Raw genomic sequence first — 25,478 nt, forward strand, 5'->3', positions numbered from 1 at the left:
CCCACCCCAAGTCGCCCGGGTCCTGGACCACGAGGAGCGCGTCATCACCATACGCCGACAGAACCAGCCGCAGCTCTGGCTCCCGCAGCAACAACCCTGTCAACCTCCTTCGGAGGAGAGCCCAAGAGCGTACAGCTTGCCCAAGAGGGGGCACCCCTGCCATACTCCTCGCCCGAAGCTGACCGGTTCAGTCAGGATCCAGTTGAGCCTGACCAGACACTCTGCAGAGACGTTCAGCGCCCAGAGAAAACCCACAGACTGGGGTCTGAAGCCAAACGCTTGCAGAGTGCTCAGGAGATACCTGTGATCCACCCTGTTGAACGCCTTCTTCTGATCCAAGGACAGGAGGGCGAACGACAGACCATCCCTACACCTGAGTTCCAAAAGGTCCTGGACCAGATATAGGTTGTCGAAGATGCTGCAGCCCGGGACGGTGTAGGTCTGGTCTGGGTGGACCACGTCCGCCAGTACGGACCCTAGCCGCAGCGAGATTGCTTTTGCCACGACTTTGTAGTCCGTGCTGAGGAGCGAGATGGGACGCCAATTTCGTAAATCACGGAGGTCCCCCTTCTTCGGCAATAAGGCGACCACGGCTTCCAAAGGAAGGAGAGCATCTGAGACCTGCGGAGACCCATTCTACAGCCCCGGGTGTTCAATGTTGCGATGGTAAGAGGTGCCATGAGGAGGCCTGGGGGGGATCCTCGCTGGCAGGGATGCTCACAGCTCCCGACGGGCCGCGCAACAGTCTGTGACCTACCCCGTAAGTGAGTAAGGAGTCACAGAAGAGGCAGACCTGCTGGTAGGCCGCAGCGCCCTGCTTCCCGGTCCTGTTACCCTCCCCCATGAGGGCTCTTGCAGCCTGGAGGATTTGATGCAAGTCCCCCCATCGCTGGAGAGCAAGCTGTACTTTGTTGCAGGAGCCACGGACATCTTCTAAAAACTCCCGCAACTCCTCTCGCAGCGCATGGGGGGGTGGGGTTATGGTCTCCTCATTACTCCCTGACGGGGCCCTTGGTACAGCCCCATGGCCCACCGAGACGGGCAGACAGGGTGTGGACCCCCCACGGGGCACCTGATGGGCTGGTGCAACTAGGCCCGCCTCGAACCCTGGGGCAATAGGGGGCAGCGGAGGGAGGATAGCAGCTCCTGGTGGGTCGAGACAGGTAAACACAAAGGCCGCTCCCTGGGGGTCATCTATTGGAAAAGGAAAGGAGACAGCCCTGGGGCAGTAATAACATCACGGGAGGTGGATGAGATAGGGACAGGGGCAGGGGCAGAGGTAGAGGCAAGATTCTGGGCGGGGAGAGGGCTCTCAGTGATGCCGGGCACAGGCTCTATGGTGGGTTTGGCAGCCACGGCATCAGGAGGTGGACTATCTTCTGTAGGGCCCGTTCCCGGGAAGGAGGTCGATTGCTCCTCACTAACGAGGGGTGCCCCTCGTGGCTCGAGTCCCGGCTGCGTGGCACTGGCCGTCGTCTCAACAGCCTCACTGGCCCTCAGCTGGTTGCCATCTGCAGCCGGGTTGATGGAGGAGTCCAGGGGCTCCTCGGAGGGGGGAGCAGAAGCAACAGTTAGGGGGAGGGAGCATGGGGAAACGGGGGCTGGAATGAAGTTGCCCAGATTGAGGCCTGCTGGCATAGGGTCGTCCTCCCCCTGGGTGACCAGGGTCAGATCCAGGGCCTCGATCTCCTCATATATGGATGGGAGATCTCTTTCCGCCAGCCCGGGATTCTCCCCGCCGGCACCTGACACGACGGTTGTTTCGGGGCTCACAGAGGCTTCAGATGGTACCAGGGCAGGAGGGGCTCCCTCGGGGGCCTTGGAGGGGAGGGACTCCCGTGGAGGGGAGATACTGCCTTCCAGTGCTGCCACGTCTTCCCCAGCCATCACTGGTGGATGGAACACATGCGTGGGTAAAGCGGAAGGCTCGGCATCGGTGCCCCCCTTCCTGGTCTTCTGGGGGGGCCTCCGCATCAGATGGGAGGAGCGGAGCTTGAGCCTTCCACTTGCCCCGCTTCCCCTGAACTAGGGCCCAGCCCTCCATGGCATTATCTGGGGGCTGGCTAGCAGGGGTCATGTCAGGGAGCAGAGGCGATGGCTCAGGGACTCGAGGGGATAATGGTGGGGCAGCACAAGGGAGGGAAGATTCCCTTTGGGGCGGGCCCTCTCCCATGGCCGGCGGTGTCCCTACTGCACCCTCCTCCACAGGCCCCACCAGATTGCAAGCAGCGGGGGAGGGGCTCTCCCGCTCATCTGGGCATAGTGGGGGAGGTGCCCCTTGGGCCCAAATGGGAGCAATGGGGGATTGGGAAGGAGGAGGGATGGTTTTGGGTGCCGGGAAGCCGGATGCCCCTCCTTGCCAAGCCAAGGGGCAGTCCCTCTGGACGTGCCCCATCACCTGGCAGAGTTAGCACCGGGCCTCCCCCGTGGAGTAGTGCACCTGGTAATGGACCCCCTGGTAGGGGACCAGGAAGGACCCCTCGAGCGCCTCTTCATCATGTGCCACCGACGGCAGTTGAAGCTGCACTTGCCAGTGGAACGAGAGGACATGACGGAGGGCGGGATCTTTGCAGCCCAACGGAAGAGGGCTGATGACAGAGATGTGTTTCCCCAGGGTAGAGAGGGAGGGTAACAGGGCGGCATTGGGAACAAAGGGAGGGACAGAGGTCAGGACCAGGCAGATGCCCAGGTCCTCTAGCAGCTCCAGGGGGACAAACACCCCCCACCCTCACACACACCCCCACTGCCAGGCTCTTCTCCAGCACCTCCTGAGCGGTGGCCTCCGATGCTAAGAAGAAGATGATCTTTCCATACATTTTGGAGGCTGCTACAATGGCCATGGGCCCCACCACCCTCGCCAACGCCTGCACATAGGTCTCCACGTAGGGCGAGGTGGGCACCCGGAGGCAACAGACGCCGTGCTTCCTGGTCATGGTGGGAAAGGGGCACCGGCCACTATAGATGGTAGCGGAGGCGGTGGGCGGAAGAGATGACGTAGCGGCAGGCAGGGGGGCTGCTGCAACCTGGGCGTACACCCTGGTGGCCGGGGGAGGGACACCCGCAGAGCTGATGGAGGGAACAGCGGGGAGGGATGCCGCGGCCGGTGGCAGGGCCGTGGCAGTGGGGGCAGCCCCTGCCATGGAGGGCCTGGTCTTTTTAGTGGGGGCCTTCCCCTTCTTCTTACCCTGGCCTTTCCCGCCGGCTGGGGGGGGCTCCCCCAGAATCTGAGGGGGCGAGGGACGTGGCAGCAGCGGAGGTCACCCCAGTGCCCGCTGCTGCTGGCGCCCCAGCGGGGACGTTCGTTATATTTTCAAACCAGTACCTTTGTGCTTTCTCCTATCACACCCCTCATGCTTGGGAGGATCTTCCCATACACATTCACAAACCCACTTCATAGTTCTTCAAATCCCTATTTGAAACTTTCCTTTTTTGTGATGCCTACAAAAAAAAAATCTAACACTTAAGCTGCTGGTGTGCTGAGACCACTGCCTGTCATTGTGACCAATATTGTCTCATTGCTTTCTTGTACTGCCCTGGGGGCCTGTATTCATCTGTTATCTCTCATTTTATACTTAATCCATGCCCCCAAAACTTTCAATCATTTGTTCTATGTTTGTACAGCACATGGTATTGTTTAACGTGTGGAAGAGAAGAATGAGGGGGGGATTTGATAGCTGCTTTCAACTACTTGAAAGGGGGTTCCGAAGAGGATGGATCTAGACTGTTCTCAGTGGTAGCAGATGACAGAACAAGAAGTAATGGTCTCAAGTTGCAGCGTTGGAGGTTTAGGTTGGATATTAGGAAAACCTTTTTCAATAGGAGGGTGGTGAAATACTGGAATGCGTTACCTAGAGAGGTGGTGGAATCTCCTTCCTTAGAGGTTTTTAAGGTCAGGCTTGAGAAAGCCCTGGCTAGGATGATTTAGTCAGGGATTGGTCCTGCTTTGAGCAGGGGGTTGGACTAGATGACCTCCTGAAGTCTCTTCCAACCCTGATATTCTATGATTCTATGATATAATTGGTTAAATAATCATGTTACAATATGTTGGGATTGGTTAGTTAAATTTCAGTAAAATGATTAGTTAAGGTATAGCTAAGCAGAACTCAAGTGTTACTATATAGGCTGCAGTCAATCAGGAAGTGGGGGGGGGGGAATGGGAACAGGGAGTGGGGGTGGGGAATTGGAATCATGTTTTGCTAAGGGGGGGAATGGGAACAGGGACACAGGTAAGGCTCTGTGGTGTCAGAGCTGGGAAGGGGGACACTAAGGAAGGAAACTGGAATCATGCTTGCTGGAAGTTCACCCCCATAAACACCAAATTGTTTGCACCTTTGGACTTTAGGTATTGTTGCTCTCTGTTCATGCAAGAAGGACCAGGGAAGTGAGTGGGTGAAGGAATAAGCCCCCTAACAACTACCATATCAATTGAAAAAAAGGGAAAAGAGAGCAGGGAGGAGAAGGCTGAGAGCAGATCAGAAGTCATCAAGGCAAACAGACTGGAAGTCTCCTGGTCTCCCTAACACCAGCTATCACCCCCTTCCTATTCTCTTCAATTTCTCATTCTCCTCTGTTTTGTTCCCATCACATTACAAACACGCTTTACTCTCCCTCATCTTCAAAAAAACAAAAATCACCTTTGATCCCACTTGCCTCTCTAATTATCGCCCTGCTCTCTTTCATTTCTAAACTCATTGACTGTGCTGTCAACACTCACTTTCCAGAGTTCCTCTCCTTCAATTTCATCCCTAGACCCTCTCCAATCTAGCTTCCACCCCTTGCATTCCACTGAAACATCTCTTGCCAAAAACTCTATTGATTCATTCCAGGCCAATACTCAAAACTAGAGCTCCATCCTCATTGACCTGTCAGCAAGCTTTGACATAGTTTTTCATACTCCTCTTGAAGCCTTGCCCTTTGGATTCCATGACACTCTCCTCCCTCTTTAATCACTCCCTCACTGTCTCCTTTTGAGAATCCTCCTCCTCCCCGGTTCAATTTCTGTGGTGGTTCCCTTTCTTTTCTCCTTCTACACCTTATCTCTGGACAATCTCATCCACAAACACAAATGTAACTTCTGTCTCTAGGCTGATGACTCACAGATCAACTTCCTTCTGTCCAAACTAAGATCTCAGCCTGCCTCTCAACTTCCTTCTTTCCAAACTAAGATCTCAGCCTGCCTCGCTGATATCTCCTTGCGGATGTCCAGCTGTCATCTTCACATCAACATGACCAAATCAGAGCTCTTAATCACCACCTCCTCTCTGTCACCAGGGACCTCTCAGACCTGTATAGTGGGCTTCACCTTCAACTCTGTCCTCGGTCTAGATCCTCACATTTAAACTGTCCCTAAATGTTGCTGCATAACATCTCCAAAATGTGGCCTTTCCTCTCCATCCACACAGCTAAAACTCTTGCCCAGGTTCTCATCCCTTGTTTCAAATCCTGCAACATCATTTTCACCGGCATTGGCAAATGCAGTTTTGCCCCATTTAGATCCATTTAAAACACTGCCACCCTGAAAATGTTCCTGGCTCAAGGAGATTGCTGGCTTTAATACCATCCCCCTCTCTTTGTGTCCCTCCATTGACTACCCCTTCCCAGTTGCCTCAAATACAAATGTAGTCACTTTCAAGACCCTTTGTGGCCTGTCCTCACCCTATCATCTCTCATACACTAGCAAGTTGTCAGCTCCCACTTCTGCTCTGCCAATAATGCCAGACTTCTTCCTCTACTTGTAAAAATTTCAAATAAGCCTTTGTGTTTTCTCCCTTGCTTTGCCATAAACCTCTGCAAAGCCACTTCATTGCCTTTTTTCAAATGGTCAAAAAAAAACAATAATAATTAGGCTGCCCATGTGCTGAGTCCACTGCCTATCAAGCTGGCATCGTCAGTTTTATTATTTCCTTGTACTCCCGCATCAGTGTGTATCTACCGTCATCTCTTTTCTTTTCTGTAAGCCCTTTGGGGCTGGGACTAGTTTTGTTCTATATTTGTACAGGGCCTAGACTAATTGGATCCTATCCATGACTAATATTCCTGGGTGCAATCAGAAAACAAATAATAAATAGCTTCTAACCAAGGCATCCTCTGTGCATAAGCTCTAGCTATCTGGGTCAGTAGCTAGAAGCCCTAATACTTAAAGAAATACTCAAAGAAATACTTGATATTTTGCTTGGGTGGTAATAGGGAGCTTAAGGATACTGTGTCCCGGTGTGAATCTTAGTAAAGGCTACATGTGCACAAGTGGTACATCACTTGGTGTCATCCCTCACACTGAAAAGAAGAAAGTGTCATGTTTCTTGCATGCTGGCTCTCTTGCGCTTAAGAATAGAGAGTAAAACATGGATTGGGTTAGGTTGAAGAAAAGGTTTGTAGGGGGCACACCATAAGAACCATCCTCAACTATACATTCCTCTCGTTTCACTTCTAAACCTAATGGGCAGTAGCAGCTCATGAGCAATAAAACAGCATAATAATTAAGCAGGATAGAGTTCTCCCCAGCACCCTATCTACCTCTTTCCTTGTTAACTCGTGCTTAAGGACTGAGGATTCTAGCCCTCTGTTGTGCAGGAACAAGCCCTAAATATATTTTGAGAAGCATCCTCGGGCAGAAAACATGAGCAGCCATTCATTCTGCTCCCCCTTTGCCAGGATAGTGAAAGACCTAGAAAGATCTTCTATTGTATATTTAGAGAACAAAACCAGTTCATCAATATGTGAACATAAAACATGTCCTCCTTTAGAATTCCTTTGCAGAGCTAGGCACATTTTTTTGGACAAATCGTTTATGTGCTAAAAAATGGCATTTCAATTGACCTAAAACTATTTGTGAATTTGATACAAGTTCACAAATTAATTTTTTTTAAATTGGAATGGTCACAAAATGGCAAGAGTAGGAGATGCCTCCCTCATAACTGATAGCCCAGTGGTTAGCATACTCTCCTGGGATGGGGTAGACCCAGGTTCAGACCCTCTACCTGATCTGCAGAAGTGATTTGAATTTGGGTCTCCTACTCTTAGGTGAGTACCCTAACCATGGGGCGATGGATTGCTCTAAGACACGTCTCAGTCTCTCTGGTTGAAGCTATTTGAGTATATATAACGTCATTGGAGCAGGGGGGACTGGAACCTGGGTCTCTTACACTTCAGCTGAAAAACAACTGGGCAATAGTCATTCTAGTTCTATCTTTAGCCCAGTGAATATACCCAGTGCAACAGGTTTAATAGAATTGAGACAATCCCCACACCAATAGACCCTATAGCCTGGTGCTTATGGCATTCTCTTGCAACGTGGGAGACCCAGAACATATTATCTCCCCCAAAAAACCTGAATTTCATCAGGGGAAACAAGAACTTTCAGCCCCAACAGTTTTACTGCTTTTGATTTTGGCATTTCAGTCAGTAAACTATTTACATGACCATACTTGAAAGTTTTCAAATATTTGACTAACCACAGCCTCTCAACATTTTAAAGTGATAAGAAGATAAAGCTTCTTACTAGGCCTACTAAGCAACAAGAAGCTTCGAGCTATCTGGCAGCCTAGTTGTTAAGGGAAACGGGTGGCATGATTGATGATTGGAATGGGACATGACAATTGGTTGGAATCAATTGCCATTGGATGCTGGAGAGGGGAGCAGACAATGCTGTGAACTGTTAGCAAAGCTTGGATTGCTAGATTCTAGCTTTTGAAAGGTGAGACACCTGAACACATATTTTTTCATTCTTCATGGTGTTGTATTTACTAAGGGCTTGTCTACATCAACACTTAGTTTGTGGTAAGCTGGAGTGTTAATATACCCCGCACTAGCCTGCAAGGAACAGTCCATCTGGCCTCTGCTGATATGCATTAATGTGCTTTGATCTAGTCTAGTCATCTTTGAATCTCTCATACCAGATTGCTGCATACTAAATCTTCATAGAGCTGAGTCTTAACTGGTTTTTCATTCTTGCTCTATTTAGTGAAAGTTTTTATTATTACTGCAGAGTTGTTTACTTAATGTCAGTTGAAACAATTGGTAGGGAATTAGTAACTAAAAACTAACATTTCTCAAGTAATATGTATAGAGTTCATGATGACCTACTACTTAACCCATGATATTTACATGTCAAAATGTGCAAAAAGTTTTCTTCAGATTGTGATGGGTAACAGCTAATTCCTTCTCAAATGTGAAAAGCATGACGCTGTAGAAATTGTTTTCCTGGACAGGAGGAGATGAATAAAAAAAGCCCTTCCACTTCTCAGTTTAATATATCCTAATATTTCTGGATTTTTGCACTTTGAAGTTTTGTAAATGTAACTAGGGAACTTGCTAAATGAAATATAAAGTCAAAATAATGACATGACAAAGTCAGTGCGATTTCTCACACTACTGTCAGTATCCAAGAGGACCACAGAAGCAATAGACTAACAATATTTCAGTAGAACGGTGCACTAATCAGGCAAGACAATTGAGGAACTTGCTTGTGGTAGATGTATTGTAATAAAGTGGTACTATTGTGTTAAAAGTCTATAGACCAGGAGCCTTGCTAAAACTGAAGGAAATCTTTTTACCAAACTTATGAAATAGTTAGTTTATAAAAAAATCAGCCGTAGTTGAAGACAGAAGTAATGGTAAAAAAGTTTGATAACCTTCCATAACTGTTCTTCGATATGTTCTTCTTTACTCATGTCCATTCCATGTTAGGTGTGTGCGCTCACCACATGCACTGGTATCGGAAGCTTTTCCCTCAGTGGTATTTGTAGGGGATCGGCTCTGGTGCCCTCTAGAATGGTAAGTATATATACTCATATAAGGGGTGCCGCTGCCCACCCCAGTTCCTTCTTGCCGGAACTCCGACAGAGGGCGGGTCATGGAATGGACTTGAACAACATTTTGAACAACAGTTATGGAAGGTTATTAACCGTCTTTTCTTCTTTGAGTGCTTGATTGTGTTGATTCCATGTTAGGTGATTCCCAAGCAGTATCTGGAGCCAGGTAGGAGTTCATGGACCTGTCAATTCCAACACAGCTCTGCCAAAGCTAGTGTCAGCTCTGGCCTTCTGGGTGATGGCTTAGTGGGTCATGAAGGTGTGTACTGACAACCATGTTGTGGCCCTGTAGATGTCCTGGATAGGGACTTGTGCTAGGAAGGCTTCTGACAACACTTGAGCTCTAGTTAAACGGGCCATCACTATAGGTAGAGGTAAGACCTGCGTCAACTCACAGCAAGTACGGATGCAGGAAGCAATCCAAGATGAAAGCCTTTGAGAAGACATCCTGTCAGCCATCATGACAAAGAGTTGAATTGATCTACAGAAGGACTTAGTATGCTCTATGTAGAAAACCAGAGCCCGCCTGACATGTAGGTGTGCAAAGCACCTCTCCTCGTTGGACACATGAGGCTTTGGGCAGAATACCAGGAAGAAAATGTCCTAGTTAACATGAAAAGACACCACCACCTTTGGCAGGAAAGCAGGATATGGACGCAACTGAATCTTGTCCTTGTAGAACACCGTATATGGGGGTTCCAAAATAAGCTCTTTAATCTCGGAGACTCGCCTTGCTGAAGTGATAGCCACAAGGAAAACAATTTTCCACAACAGATGGGAAAGAGAACAGGAGGCTAGAGGCTCGAAGGGAGGGCCAGTGAGCCTAGAGAAAAAATGGTTACTTACTCTCTCGTAACTGTTGATCTTCGAGATGTGTTGTTCACGTCCATTCCACATTAGGTGTGCATGCGCTGCATGCACGAGCATCAGAAACTTTTTCCCTTAGCAACTCCCGTCAGGTTGGCAGGCCCCCCGAATGGTGCCACTGCACCCCGCATATACACCCCCACTGGCCCGACCCCCTCCAGTTCCTTCTTGCTGGCAACTCTGACAAAGGGGTAGGAGGTGGAATGGACGTGAACAACATCTCGAAGAACAACAGTAAGTAACGAGAAAGTAAGTAACCGTTTTTTCTTCTTTGAGTGCTTGTTCACAACCATTCCACATTAGGTGAATTACAAGCTTACCTCTGGAGGAGGGTAAGAGTCACGGATCAACTGCTCGGAGGACCACTCTGCCAACTGCCGTGTCCTCTCTGGCCTGCTGGTTGACCGCATAGTGGGTCATGAAGCTGTGCACCGAGGACCAGGTGGCTGCTCTGCAGATCTCCTGGAATGGGACCTGTGCCAGGAACACTGTGGAAGTCGCCTGTGCCCTAGTCGACTGGGCTGTGACCGCCGGGGCTGGAACACCTGCGAGCTCATAGCACACCCGGATGCAGCTTGTAATCCAAGATGAAATCCACTGTGCAGACACTGGGAGGCCTTTTAACCTCTCGGCCACAGCCACAAACAGCTGCACGGATTTTCGAAAGGGCTTGGTGCGCTCCAAATAAAACGCCAGCGCTCGACACACATCCAAGGTGTGCAAGCTGTGGTGACTCGGGTCCGTATGGGGTTTCGGGAAGAACACCGGCAGACAAATGTCCTGGCCACCTTTAGGGAGGAACTTGCGGTGCGCCTGGAGCTGCACCTTGTCCTTGTGAAATACTGTGTATGGTGGCTCAGACGAGAGGGCCACCAGTTCGGACACCTTTCTGGCCGAGGTAATGGCAACCAGAAACGCCACCTACCAGGAAAGGTGGAGGAGAGAACAGGTAGTGAGGGGCTTGAAAGGGGGACCCATGAGTTTAGAGAGGATCAGGTTAAGGTTCCATGGAGGCACTGGGGGGCGGGAGTACGGGAACACCCTATCCAACCCTTTAAGGAACCACCCCACCATTGGTGGGAAAACACTGAGCCCCCCAAGAACCCCAGATGGAAGGTGGAGATGGCCGCCAGGTGCACTCTGAGTGAGGATGGGGCTAGCCCTTGTTGCTTGAGGTGCAAGAGGTACTCCAGAATGGCCTGGCCCGACTGCACCTGTCGGGGTTCACACCAACACGAGAACCTTTTCCACTTGGCCATATAGGCCGCCCTGGTAGAGGGCTTTCTACTACCAAGCAGAATCTGCTGCACTGGAAGGGAGCACTGGCTCTCCAGGGCATTTAGCCACAGAGCCTCCACGCCATCAGGTGCAGTTACTGCAGGTCGTGGTGGAGAAGCCGCCCGCCGTCTTGTGTAACGAGATCCTGGTGTAGGGGCAGGACTACTGGGGCATCCACCGACAGCTCTAGGAGCGATGTGTACTACTGTTGGCGGGCCTAGGCTGGGGTGATGACGGTCACCGCTGCCCTGTCCCTGCGCACCTTGAGCAGGACCTTGTGTACCAAGTGGAGCGGGGGGAAGGCATACATCAAGCCCCCTCTCCACGGGATCGCAAACGCGTCCGTGAGCGAGCCCAGGCTGCGGCCCTGGAACGAGCAGAACTATGGGCACTGGGTGTTGGCCTGGTGGCAAACAGATCTCCCTGGGGAAACCCCACCTGCGGAAGAGCGAAAGCAAGATGTCCACCCTGAGCGTCCACTCGTGCATGCGATACAACCTGCTGAGGGAGTCCACCAGCTCGTTCTGCGCCCCCGGAAGATAGGACGCCTCGAGGTGAATCGCATGGGCTATGCAAAGGTTCCAGAGGAGAAGAGCCTCGTGACAGAGTGGCAAAGAATGAGCCCTGCCCTGTTTTGTTATATAAAACATGGCAGTAGTGTTGTCTGTCAGAACTACCATGCTATGACCACTCAGAGTGGCATGAAAGGTCCGGCAGGCGAGACAAAGTGCCCTGAGCTCCTTCACGTTGATATGGAGCAACCGCTCTGCCTCAGACCACAACCCCTGTGTCATGAAGTCCCCCAGGTGAGCCCTCCGTTCGTGGTCTGATGCGTCCGTCACCAGCGTCAGGTCTGGAAGTGGGGCAGCAAAGGGGATGCCTTCTCAAACCACAGGCTGGGACTGCCTCCACAGCAGGGAGTCTAGCACATCCCTTGGGGCTGTCACTACCAAGTCCAAGGGGTCCCTGCCTGGGTGGTACACCCGAGTGAGCCACGCCTGCAGAGTCCTGAGTCTCAGTCTGGCAAGCCTGACTACGTGCGTGCATGTTGCCATGTGGCCCAGCAGCTGCAGGCAGCACCTGGCTGTTGTTGTTGGAAACTGGTGCAGGGAGGCCACTGCTTGTTGGATAGCTCAGAATCGGGATAGCGGAAGACTTGCCCTGGCCTGCACCATGTCCAGGACCACCCCTATGAATTCCACTGTCTGCATGGGTACGAGCGTGGACTTGGGAACGTTGACCAGGATTCTCAGCTCACGGAACAATCTCAGGGCCACCTCCACATGGCCCCACACCTCTGCCTCAGATTGGCCCGCCAGGAGCCAGTCATTGAGGTACGGGTACACCCGGATTCTCTGCCTCCGTAAGAAGGCCGCCACCACCGCCATCCACTTCGTGAACAACCTTGGGGCCACGGCTAGACCCACCGGGAGAACTGAAAACTGATAATGTTCTCGGCCCATGGTGAAGCATAGGAACCGCCAATGTGCTGGGAAAATGGCGATATGAAAGTACGCATCCTTCATGTCGAGGGCGGCATACCAGTCCCCCGGATCCAGGGAAGGGATGATGGTGCCCAGAGAGACCATGCGGAACCGAGCCTTGACCAGGAATTTGTTGAGCATGCGCAGGTCGAGGATTGGGCGAAGGCCCCCTTTGGCATTGGGGATGAGGAAGTACCGGGAGTAGAACCCTTTTCCCCTTAGGCCGTGAGGCACCGCCTCTACTGCCCCCGCCCATAGCAGCGAGCGGACTTCCTCCTCTAGGAGATGCTCATGAGAGGGGTCCTTGAAGAAGAAAGGGGGGGAGTGGAAGGGGGGAGGGAGGCGAACTGCAGCGAGTACCCATTCCGCACCTTGCGTAAGACCCAACAGTCCGACGTAATGGTGGACCACGCACAGGAGAAACGGGACAGGTGGTTCAGGAAACAAAGGGACGGATCCAGTGACTGGTCTGGTACGCTGTCCCCAAGCGCATCTTCAAAAGCCTGGCTTAGTGCCCGGCTGGGGTTTGTGCTGGCCTTGCTTCTGGCCCGGCGCATTATTGTTATTATTGTTGCGCCGTCGCCTGTTATCCCTGCCCCGCCTACGGTAAGGCTCATGCCTATGGCGAGGCTGGTACTGGTGTTGAGGGGGAGGCTGCAGCTTAAAGGGCTTCCTCTGGGTCGCTGGGGTGTGCATACCCAGTGACTTGAGCGTAGCCTGCCAGTCCTTGAGGCTATGCAGCCTCGTGTCTGTCTGATCCGAGAAGAGCCTGGACCCTTCGAAGGGGAGGTCCTGGAGCGTATTCTGGACCTCGGGGGGCAGGCCTGACTCCTGGAGCTACGCCAAGCGCCTCATGACCACCCCGACACGATTGTTCTAGCCGCGCGTCTGCCGAATCCAAGGAGGCCTGGAGGGAGGTCTTGGCTACTGACTTGCCCTTGTCCACCAGGGCCGTGAACTCCTGTTGGGAACCTTAGGGAGGTTGTCCTTAAACTTCCCCACCGGAGCCCAGGAGTTTAAATTGTGCCTGTTGAGGATGGCCTGCTGGTTAGCAATCCTCAACTGAAGGCCCCCAGATGAGTACACATTTCTACCAAAAAAGTCTAGACGTTTTGCCTCCTTGGCCTTAGGGGCCGGGCCTGCTGTCCATGGAGCTCCCTTTCATTCACCGCTGAAACCACTAGGGAGCATGGACTCGGGTGGCAGAATAGGAACTCATAGCCCTTAGATGGGGCAAAGTATTTACACTCCACTCCTTTAGTCATTGGAGTGCTGGGGGCCGGGGTCTGCCATATAGTCTTATAGTTAGACTGAATAGTCTTAATGAGCGGGAGCGCTATTCTGGATGGCCCTTCGGGGCTCAAAATGTCCACCATGGGGTCCTCCTGCTCAACAGTCTCCTCGGCCTGCAACCCCAAATTTTGGGCAACTCTGCACAGCAGTTCCTGGTGGGCTCTATGATCTATTGGCAGAGGGCTGGATACCTCTGTACCCACCACCGCCTCATCGGGGGAAGAAGAGGAGGTTAGCTGCTGCTTGACTTCCTCTGGTTGGTCCTCCTGCTCCCCATCTCCCGTGGCAGGGGCCCCTGGCTCAGGCCGGGGTGGGAGTCCATGGGACAGCACCGGGCTCGGTGCCGGACTCTCCGGTCTAAGCTGGAGGGATGCTAGAGGCCTGGATACTGTTGCCTCTGGCACCGTCTGGCGTCGGTGCGGGGACCGGGACTGCTGCACTGAGTAACTTGCCCGGAATGGGGCCCCTTGGAGCCCAGAAGGTCCAGGAGGGCCAATGGCCTGGCGGCCCCCATTGAAATTGCCAGCTCCCCTGAGGGTCCCTGCTGTCCGGGTCCTGGTGTGGGTAGCTATAGCGGCCAGAGCCGGCACCGAACTGTGGCCACACCGATCGCAAAGGCCATGGCGGTGCCAACGATCCTCTCCAGCGGGAGAACGAGCAGCTTCTAGCTGAGCAGGAGCGGTACTAGAACCCTCAGGACTGGGACCGGGACCGGCATTTCCTGGACCGGGACCGTCTGTGGGAGACCTCTGTTGAAGGCTGTCTCAACTCCTCCTGGTGCTGGTCTCTGGGCGGTGTTGGAGAGAGGTGTGCCCTTCCTGGCGCTTCTTCGCGTTGACCCACTGCTGGTGCCGCAACCTCCTTCTGGGCTGCTGGCAAGTGCAAGTCTGAGGAGTCGGAGCTCGACCAGGACCAACTCTAGAAGCGGTGCCGGGACGGTGTCTTTGAGCAGCACATCACTGCCGGCTTACCCCTCGACGGTGCCCGAGGCATGGGTGCTGGAGGGTTCTCCCCATACGGGAGGGGGCTTGCTGCCGACAGCTCGATGAGGTCCTTTGTGGCCTCAAAGGTGCCAAGTGTAAAGGGCTGATCTGTTATGCCCTCGAGCCCATCGTCCGTACTGAGCTCACTTAGGTCTGGACTCGGTGGGGCTTGTGCCGCCGGGACTGCCTGGGTCAGCACCAGGTCAGGGGCCTTCCCGCTCTCGTCGTTGCTCGGTGCCTTGGGAGGCACCAGCCTCTTGTGCGGGAAACTGCCACACCTTCCTTTAGGCTGCACCGGGGAGGATGATCAGTGCCGGGGCCTCGCCTAGCGCTCCAGGGCCGATAGTTTACGGTGCTTCGCCGGTGACTGCTCCGGGGCACTACGCACAGAGGTAGCCTGAGCTAACGTCGGATGCTCCGGGCCCGGCGGCTGCAATGCAGCCTCCATCAACAGTTGCTTTAGGCGAAAGTCTCTCTCTCGTTGTCCTTGGCTTGAACACCTTGCAAATCCTACACCTTTCAGTTTGATGTCCATCCCCCAGGCAATGTAGACACGAGTCGTTGGGGTCACTAACTGGCATAGGTTTGCGGCATGTGGCGCAAGCCTTGAATCGGTGGGCCTGCAGCATGCCCCACAGCCGGTGCTGGAGGTCTCCAAGCACCTAATCACTTAAGGGTTCACAATCTATATATAAACGAACTGATAACAGCTACTCTAAGGCTAAGGGACTGCTCTTCTATGAGAGAGAGAGAGAGAGAGAGAGAGAGAGAGAGGTTGTTCCAACGCCGCCACAGATGGTAAGAAGGAACTGGAAGGGGTCAGGCTGGTGGGGGGTATATATGCAGGGCGCATATATGCAGGGCGCAGTGGCGGCCCTTGAGGGGCCCGCCGGGAGCCGCTAAGGGAAAAAGTTTCCAACATTCGTGCACGTGGCATGCACACACTTAAAGTGGAATGGACGTGAACAAGCACTGAAAGAAAAAAAACTAGGTTGAGGTCCCATTGGGGAACCAGATCCCAGACCAGCGGAAAAAGCCTTTCAAGGTCCTTAAGAAACTAGAGGCTAGTCAAAAAGAAAAGGAGTACTTGTGGCACCTTAGAGACTAACAAATTTATTAGAGCATAAGCTTTCGTGAGCTACAGCTCACTTCATCCGATGAAGTGAGCTGTAGCTCACGAAAGCTTATGCTCTAATAAATTTGTTAGTCTCTAAGGTGCCACAAGTACTCCTTTTCTTTTTGCGAATACAGACTAATACGGCTGCTACTCTGAAACCTAGAGCTAGTCAGTCATTTCATGCGAGAATACCAATCTGCCCTGGACACGGGGATGGAATGCTGAAATGGCTGCCAGGTGCACCTTGATCGAGGCCAGACCTTGATGTTTTAAGTGAAGCAGGTAGTTCAGAATAGACTGCAAAGAAGACTGAGTCACAGAGATCCTCCACTCCAATGCCCAGCAGGAGAAATTCTTCCACTTTGCCAGGTAAGTCGCTCTAGTGGAGGATTTTCTAATCTCTTAAAGTGCTGGACTTGAGTAGAGCAGGCCTGCTCCTCCAGGTTCAGCCATGCAGCATCCATGCTGTGAGGTGAAGAGAAGTGAGGTTTAGGTGGCAGCAACCTTCCATATTCCTAAGAAAGCAGGTTTGGGCAGTTGGGAAGCATCCATGGGGATGTTGTTGACAAGTCCATGAGCATGCTGAACTAGTGCTGGCAAGGCCATGCTAGGGCAATCATAATGACTTTGGCCCTGGGCCCTGTCCATCCTGATTTTCAGGAGGGTCCTAATGATAAGCGGGATTGGCAGGAAGACGTACATCAAGTCATCTGTCCAAGACAGGAAAAAAAGTGTCTGAGCGCAATCTGCTGTCGAGCCTTGAAGGGAGCAGAACCGATGGCATTTTCTGTTTCGCCTGGTGGAAACAGGTCCACTTGAGGAGTATCCCACCTCTTGAAGATCATTCTGACGACGTCCGAGTGAAGGGACTACTCGAGGCAATCCACCAGCGTGTTTCGGATGCTGGGGAGATGTAGGGCTTCAATGTGTATGGTGTGCCGGACACCGAAGTCCCACAGTCAGAAGGCTTTTTGACAGAGGGCCGAGGACTGTGCTCCTCATCTGTTCAAATGGAACATGGAGGTTGTACAGTCCAACACCTGTACCACCTGATGGGATAATTGCAGAAGGAACACTATGCAGGCCAAATGAATGGCCCTGTGCTCTCTGACGTTGATGTGCAGTGCCAGTTCTTTCTGGGACCACAGCCCCTGGGTCTTGAGTGATCAGAGCTGGGCTCCCCATCCCAGGTCAGACATGTCTGACACTAGAACCATTGTGAGTTTTGGGATCACAGAGGGTATTCCTTTGAACATATTTACTGGGTTGGACCACCATTCCAGAGTGGTATGTACTTGCGGCAGAATTGTGATGACTCTGTGCCTGGCTAGGGTATAGACTGACACCAGCCACATCAGTAGGGGCCTGAGATGTAGTCATGCATATTGAACTACATAAGTGCACACCACCATGTGCCCTAGCAGCCTGAAGCATACTCTGGCTGTGGTGACAGAATGGTAGGTGAGTTGGGCAATGAGACATGCCATTGCCTTAAATCTGGGTCCTGGGGAAAAAGGCCCTAGCTCAGGTAGAGTCCAGAACTGCCCCTGATGAACTCTGCTCTCTGCACTGGGACCAATGTGGATTATTGTTAGTTTATCAAAAAACCCAGTGCTTGACATGTGGTTTGCACCAACCAGATACAGCATGGGACTTGTGCCCACAAACGACTCTTGATGAGCCAAACGTCTAGGTCTGATTAGATTTGAACAACCTGACACTTCAGGCAGGCTGCGACCACTGCCATGCATTTCATGAATATCCTTGCCGCTGTAGCCAAGCCGAATGGAAGCACTGTGAACTGGAAGTGGGTTTGTCCCACTACAAACGCAGGAACTGAGTGTGTCTGTGGAAAATGGAAACATTAAAATATGCATCCTTCTACTTGAAGATGGCATACCAGTCTCCAGGAAGGGGATAATGGAGGTCTGGGAGACCATGTGGGACTTCAACTTCTTGAGACATTTGTCCAATATGGGGCGCAGACCCCATGCGTCCAATATGGGGCGCAGACCCCCTTTGCCCTTTGGTATCAGAAAGTACTGAGAGTAAAATCCTTTCCCCTTTAGATAGAATCATAGAACTGGAAGGGATCTCGCGAGGTCATCTTGTTCAGTCCCCTGTACTCAAGATAGGACTAAGTATGATCTAGATCACCCCTTGCAGGCGTTTGTCAAACCTGCTCTTAAAAATCCCCAATGATGGAGATTCCACAACCTCTCTAAGCAATTTATTCCAGTGCTTAACCACTCTGACATTTAGGAAGTTTTTCCTAATGACCAATCTAAACTGCCCTTGCTCCAATTTAAGCCCATTGCTTCTTGTCCTATCCTCAGAGGTTAAGAAGAACAATTTATCTTCCTCAACCTTTTATGTACTTGAAAACAGTTATGTACCCTCTCAGTCTTCTCTTCTTCAGACTAAACAAACCCTTTTTTTTTTTTTAAACTCTTTCTTCATAGGTCATGTTTTCTAGACCGCTAATCACTTTTGTTGCTCTTCTTGGACTTTCTCCAATTTGTCCACATCTTTCCTGAAATGTGTCCAGTTCTGTGTGCCACAATACTTCAGCTAAGGCCTAATCAGCATGGAGTAGAGCAGAAGAATTACTTCTCATGCTTGCTTACTATACTCCTGCTAATACATCCCAGAATGTTTGCTTTTTTGCAACAGTGTTACACTGTTGACTCATATTTAGCTTGTGATCCACTATGATTCCCAGATCCCTTTCCACAGTACTCCTTCATAGGCAGCCATTTCCCATTTTGTATGTGTGCAACTCATTGTTCCTTCCTAAGTGGAGTACTTTGTATTTGTCCTTATTGAATTTCATCCTATTTACTTCAGGCCATTTCTCTAGTTTGTTCCGATCATTTAGAATTCTTATCCTGTCCTCCAAAGCACTTGAAACCCCTCCCAGCTTGGTATCGTCCGCAAACTTTATAAGTGTACTCTCTATGCCATTATCTAATGTATGGTGACTTCCTGTACAGCCCCTACTTGCAGGAGGGCTTGCACCTATTGGGCGAGAAGTTGCTTGTGAGAAAGGTACCTGAAGAGCAGAGGTATTTAGAAAACGTAGGGATAAAGTAAGAAAGGCTAAAAGCCAAGTAAAGTTGGACCTTGCAAAGGGAATTAAAACCAATAGAAAAAGGTTCTATAGTCATATAAATAAGAAGAAAAACAAAGAAAGAAAGAAGTGGGACCACTAAACACTGAGGATGGAATGGAGGTTAAGGATAATCTAGGCATGGCCCAATATCTAAAATACTTTACCTCATTCTTTAATAAGGCTAATGAGGATCTTAGGGATAATGGTAGCATGACAAATGGGAATGAGGATATGGAGGTAGATATTACCATAGATGAGGTAGAAGCGAAACTTGAACAGCTTAATGGGACTAAATCAGGGGGCCCAGATAATCTTCATCCAAGAATATTAAAGGAATTAGCACATGAAATTGCAAGCCCATTAGCAAGAATTTTTAATGAATCTGTAAACTCAGGGGTTGTATCATATGATTGGAGAATTGCTAATATAGTTCCTATTTTTAAGAAAGGAAAAAAAGTGATCCAGGTAACTACAGGCCTGTTAGTTTGACATCTGTAGTATGCAAGGTCTTGGAAAAAATTTTGAAGGAGAAAGTAGTTAAGGACATTGAGGTCAATGGTAAATGGGACAAAATACAACATGGTTTTACAAAAGGTAGATCGTGGCAAACCAACCTGATCTCCTTTTTTTGAGAAAATAACAGATATTTTTAGACAAAGGAAATGCAGTGGATCTAATTTACCTTGATTTCAGTAAGGCGTTTGATACCATGCCACATGGGGAATTAGTTAAATTGGAAAAGATGGGGATCAATATGAAAATTGAAAGGTGGATAAGGAATTGGTTAACAGGGAGACTACAGCAGGTCATATGAAAAGGTGAACTGTCAGACTGGAGGGAGCTTACCAGTGGAGTTCCTCAGGGATCGGTTTTGGGACCAATCTTATTACTGACCTCGGCACAAAAAGTGGGAGTGTGCTAATAAAGTTTGCAGATGATACAAAGCTGGGAGGTATTGCCAATTTAGAGAAGGACCGGGATATCATACAGGAGGATCTGGATGACCTTGTAAACTGGAGTAATAGTAATAGGAATAAGATTAAATTTAATAGTGAGAAGTGCAAGGTCATGCATTTAGGGATTAATAACAAGAATTTTAGTTATAAGCTGGGGACGCATCAATTAGAAGTAACGGAGGAGGAGAAGGACCTTGGAGTATTGGTTGACCGCAGGATGACTATGAACCGCCAATGTGATATGGCCATGAAAAAAGCTAATGTGGTTTTGGGATGCATCAGGTGAGGTATTTCCAGTCGAGATAAGGAGGTGTTAGTACCATTATACAAGGCACTGGTGAGACCTCATGTCGAATGCTGTTTGCAGTTCTGGTCTCCCATGTTTAAGAAGGATGAATTCAAAACTGGAACAGGTACAGAGAAGGGCTACTAGGATGATCTGAGGAGTGGAAAACCTGTTTTATGAAAGGAGACACAAGGAGCTTCGCTTGTTTAGCCTAACCAAAAGAAGGTTGAGGGGAGATACGATTGCTCTCTATAAATATATCAGAAGGATAAATACAGGAGAGAGAGTAATTATTTTAGCTCAGTACCAATGTGGACACAAGAACAAATGGATATAAACTGGCCCTTGGGAAGTTTAGACTTGAGATTAGACGAAGGTTTCTAACCATCAGAGGAGTGAAGTTCCTGAACAGCCTTCCAAGGGAAGCAGTGAGGGCAAAAAAGACGTATCTGGCTTCAAGATTAAACTCAATAAGTTTATGGAGATGGTATGATGGGATAACATGATTTTGGCAATTAATTGATCTTTAAATATTCATCATAAATAGGCCCAATGGCCTGTGATAGGATGTGAGATGGGGTGGGATCTGAGTTACTACAGAGAATTCTTTCCTGGGTGTCTGGCTGGTGAATCTTGCCCACATGCTCAGGGTTCAGCTGATTGCCATATTTGGGGTTAGGAAGGAATTTTCCTCCAGGGCAGATTGGAAGAGGCCCTGGGGGTTTTTCACCTTCCTCTGTAGCATGGGGCACGGGTCACTTGCTGAAGGATTCTCTGCACCTTGAGGTCTTTATACCATGATTTGAGGACTTCAATAGCTCAGACTAGATGAGAGGTTTATTGCAGGAGTGGATTGGTGAGATTCTGTGGCCTGCATTGTGCAGGAGGTCAGACTAGATGATAATGGTCCCTTCTGACTTTAATATCTATGAATCTAGGTAGGCAAACTACAGTCTGTAGGTCACATCTGGCCCGTGGGACCGTCCTGTCGGGCCCTTAAGCACCCGACTGGGGAGACTAGCCCCCCGGCCCCTCCCCTGCTGTCCCTCCTCCCCCGCAGCCGCAGCTTGCCTTGCCACCAATGCTCTGGGTAGGACGGCTGCCAGTCCTGCTGCTCTGAACAGTAAGAGGCAGGGGAGCGGGGGAGTTGGATAAGGGGCAGGGAGTCCCGGGGGGCAGTCAGGCGACAGGGGTGGTTGGATGGGAGCAGAGGTACGGGGGTCAGTCTGGAGATGGGGAACGGGGGTGTTGGATAGGTGTGGGACTCCCGGGGGGCCTATTGGGGAGTGGTGGTGTAGATAGGGGTCAGGGCAGTCAGCGGACAGGGGGGTTTGGATGGGGGTGGGGTCCTGGGGGAGGCAGTTAGGAGCGGGGTTTCCCGGGAGGGGGTGGTCAGGGGACAAGGAGTAGGGGGTGGTTGGATAGGGGGTGGGGTCCCAGGAGGGGGCAGTCAGGGGACAAGGAGCAGGGGGGAGAGTTTTTTTTGATAGGTTGGAAGTTCTGAGGGGGGCAGTCGGGGGCAGGCTGTTTTGGCACAGCCTTCCCTACCCAGCCCTCCATATAGTCTAGGAACCCTGATGTGGCCCTCAGGCCAAAAAAAAGTTTGCCCACCCCTGCTATAGAGGTACAGGGAAGGCAGGGTTGGGGGGGGGCATAGAAATAAACTGCAGGATATACCCCACTGCCACAGTGCTGAAAACACAGTGGTCCGATGTTATAGCGACCCAAGTGAGGAGCAAAGCAAAAAGGCAGTTTGAAAACAAGAAGGGTGCAGGATCCTGGCTGCAGATTGGGAGGTCACCCTTTGGTGCATCCTCAAAATGCCCAGTTCTTCCCAGGAGGGTAGTGGGAAGAGCCCAAGTGGGAAGAAGGGGCTGGTTGTTGGCCCTTATGGTGCTTATAGCCCTTGCCCTTCTTGTGGTAGGGCTTTGGTCACACCTGACTGCTTGGTCTTTGAGGTTGCTGCAGCTTGAACCTCCTTCTAGCAGGGGCCGGTGTATAGAGACCCAAGGAATGTGAGTCCTTAAACCCATGTAACCTTGTGTACGTTTGTTCTGCAAACAGATGGCTAAGGAGCAGGGGGGAGAGGGGGGAGATGGCTAAGCCATCGAAGGGGAGGTCCTGGATTGATTGTTGAGCCTCTACTGACAGCCAGAAAGACAGCAGCCACAATGGTCACCTCATTGACATGGCCGTAGCAATGGATCTGGTTGCTGAGTCCACTGTGTTGGAGGCGGCCTGAAGGGAGGCCCTTGCCATGTTTGTCCTTTCATCTAAAAAGGCCAGGAACTCTTGACTGGAATCCTCCGTCAGCGAGTCCGCGAACTTGGCCACAGATTGCCACACGTTGAAATCATACCTCTTGAATAAGGTCTGATGGTTTGCCACTCAATAGTTGGAGGCTGTCAGATGAATAATTGACAAATCAACTTTTTTGCTAAATAAATCTAGTCTCTTTCCATCTTTGTTTTTGGGAGTTGGGCTGGGTGGCCCCTGCCCATCCCTCTCATTGGCCACAGAGACCACTAAAGAGTTTGTGGCTGGGTGGGAATATAAATATTCAAACCTCTTCGCCGGGATGTAATACTTCCTCTCTGCCCACTTGGAAATAGGTGGGGGAGAGGACAGTGTCTGCCATAAGGCTTTCACCAGCTTTATTAATCCTTCGTGTACCAGGAGCGCCACTCTAGACGGGGCCACTGTGGCCAGAATGTCAAATAGCGTCAGAGGGTTCTACCAACTCCAATCCCAGGTGTGCCGCCACCCGCTTTAGCAGCTCCTGGTGTACCTTAGCATTGTCCTGTGGCACTGTCTGGGATGGTCCCACTACTGCCTCATTAGGTCAGGACGACGAGGAAATGAGGGCAGGGGGAGGGTCTGGCTCAGCATCCCCCGCATATGGGAGACCTTCCACTGAGGCCAGAGGGTACTCTTGGGCACCTTGCTCAGACCCCTCCTCTGAGTCCGGAGTGGAGCGGGAGACTGTTGCCTGACGGCCCTTACACTAAACACTGCATCTGGCTCTTCAATACCTGGGGGAACCCCCACGGGTTCCAAAAGTGCCATGGGGTAGGCCACTGGCCCTGGGGTCATGCTTTCTGGCTGGTGGCCCTGGAGGAGCCCCTCCAGATCTGGTTGGGTGTGCCTGACATGAGGGACCCACTATCTCCTCAGCCTCAGAGACCGAGGAGGAAAATTCCTGCCTTGAAGACCACTGTGGTGCCGACATTACATCCATATCCCCTCCACGCCTAACATCCCAGCGTCTGCGGCTTGGGGACAGATGCCGGGGCTCGGGGTACTGGTGCCGCCTGTCCAGGGACTGGGGGTGGAGCTCAGCGGATCAGCGACAGTACACCTAGAGCTGTGATCGACACCTAGAGCTCTGGGAACGGTGCTGGAACTCCGGCAACCGAATGAGATGGAAGAGAACACTGCCTCGACCCCGGGGATCGGTGCCCTGAGTCCAGCGATCTATGTCTTGGCATCAGGGACCAGTCTCAAAGTCCTCAGGGTCAGCACTGTCCCAGTGAACCTCATTACCCCGAGGAATGATGCCTGCATCGCAACCAGTGCTATGATTCCGGGGACTGGTGGCGTACTATGGCTTTCCGCCATCCATTAGGTGAGTGATGCCATGCCACAGGGGACCAGTGCTAAGAGTCCGGCGAACGGTGCTGGGAACTCTGGTTGGTATGGGCACGTTGGAAACGCATCCCTGGAGATCACTGCTTCGACATTGACCACCGCAGTTCGAGGAAGCAATGCCGCACAAACAGAGACCATTGCACGGGCCCCAGTGCTGGCTTCCCTCTGGAGATGACTACATCTTGATGGTGCATCGGTGGATAGCCTAGCTGGCGATGCAGGTGCCTGGCTGTGCTCTGGAGACGTGCTGTCCAGCACGGGCCTATGCTCCTCCTCTTCGGACTTTCCTTTTCCAATATGGGATGTCAGGGAACGCCCTTTCCTGGTGTGCTTCCTCTGCTTCTTAGCAGGTACCAGGGACCGGGACCAGCATCAGGAGGGCAGTGCTGGCAGCGCACTTTGCACCAATGCTGCTGTGCTCCTTGCGTAGTCTGATCTCAGTGGCTCGGAGACTGGTGGGAGGGCCAACTCCATGAGGATCACCCTTAGTCTTATGTCCAGCTCCTTTTTTTATTTCTTGGCTTTAAGCTCTTGCAGATGCGACACATATAGCTAACATGGGTTTCCCGCAAACACTTCAAGCAGCTTTGATGAGGGTCACTGATCAGCATAGGCTTTTTGCAGCAATCACAAGGCTTGAAGCCCAAGGATCAGGGCATGCCCCACCCCTGGGCTAAATCCTTTAGGGGACTATCTACAGTACTATTAGGAAACTATTAAGAGAACAGGTAAGGTTCTTACCTAAGAACTATTTACACAATGAATGATAGGAAGAACCACTGGGTAAGAGCACCTGCTGAAGTAAGGAGATGCTTTAGCACCATCTCTGGCCGCAAGAAGGAACTGGGGAAGGGTGGGGGGGACCTTATACCAGTACATATGCATGCCATTCCAGAGGGCGCCAGAGCCAGTCCCCTACGTATATCACTGAGGGAAAAACTTCCAGCACCAGTGCATATGAGGAGCACACTCCTAACATAGAATGGATGTGAGCAAGCACTTTAAGAACTAGATATTTGTACACTAAAACTAATTACCATTCCTTCACTTCAAAGTGATCTCTCAATTGTTTCAGCAACAGACCAGTATATTAAGATAAGACGAGGTGTCCAAAACTGACTAGACAAAAAACAAATATTGATGCTCCCATAAATGATGGGACAGGATTGCCACCTCACAGAAAAGCAATGTCCAAGTAGAACTGACAACTTACTAAGAAAAGAATGCATGGCAACAAACTGACATATGGTAGGAAGAATTAACTAGAACTGCCATCACAGCTATCACTGCTGCTACCATCACAAGATGGGTTGATGAGATTTACTATTACATTGTTTTCCTGATCGCAAAGTGTTTTCATCTGAACAGGTGATGTGATAAACTCAGCAACACCATCTCCATTAGATCAATGGAATCTTAAGTAACACTTTGAATGAGAAACCAAGATACCTGCCATACTCCTTCCCTAGGTGTTTCATCCTTACCTTAAACATACTACCTCTCTTTGACGTTTATTTTAGCCTGCCAGGACAACCCTACCTTTGCACCAGTTGCTGAGAGCAAAATGGCAAGCTAAAAAAACCCTATATGTTAGCAAGGTATTTTTCCTTTAAAATAATTCTATGCAAATGAAGTGGGACAAAG

At 50.9% G+C, this 25,478-nt stretch overlaps 1 protein-coding gene across 1 annotated transcript in view; it reads right to left on the reverse strand.

The window, feature by feature from the left end:
- The window catches only part of TENT4A (terminal nucleotidyltransferase 4A), a 146,717-nt gene that overhangs the window by 17,750 nt on the left and 103,489 nt on the right, over nt 1–25,478 (reverse strand). The gene's annotated exons all lie outside the window — the stretch shown is intronic.

This window comes from Dermochelys coriacea, chromosome 2, assembly GCF_009764565.3.
Source record: "Dermochelys coriacea isolate rDerCor1 chromosome 2, rDerCor1.pri.v4, whole genome shotgun sequence".
In the NCBI taxonomy this organism is placed as follows: domain Eukaryota; kingdom Metazoa; phylum Chordata; order Testudines; family Dermochelyidae; genus Dermochelys; species Dermochelys coriacea.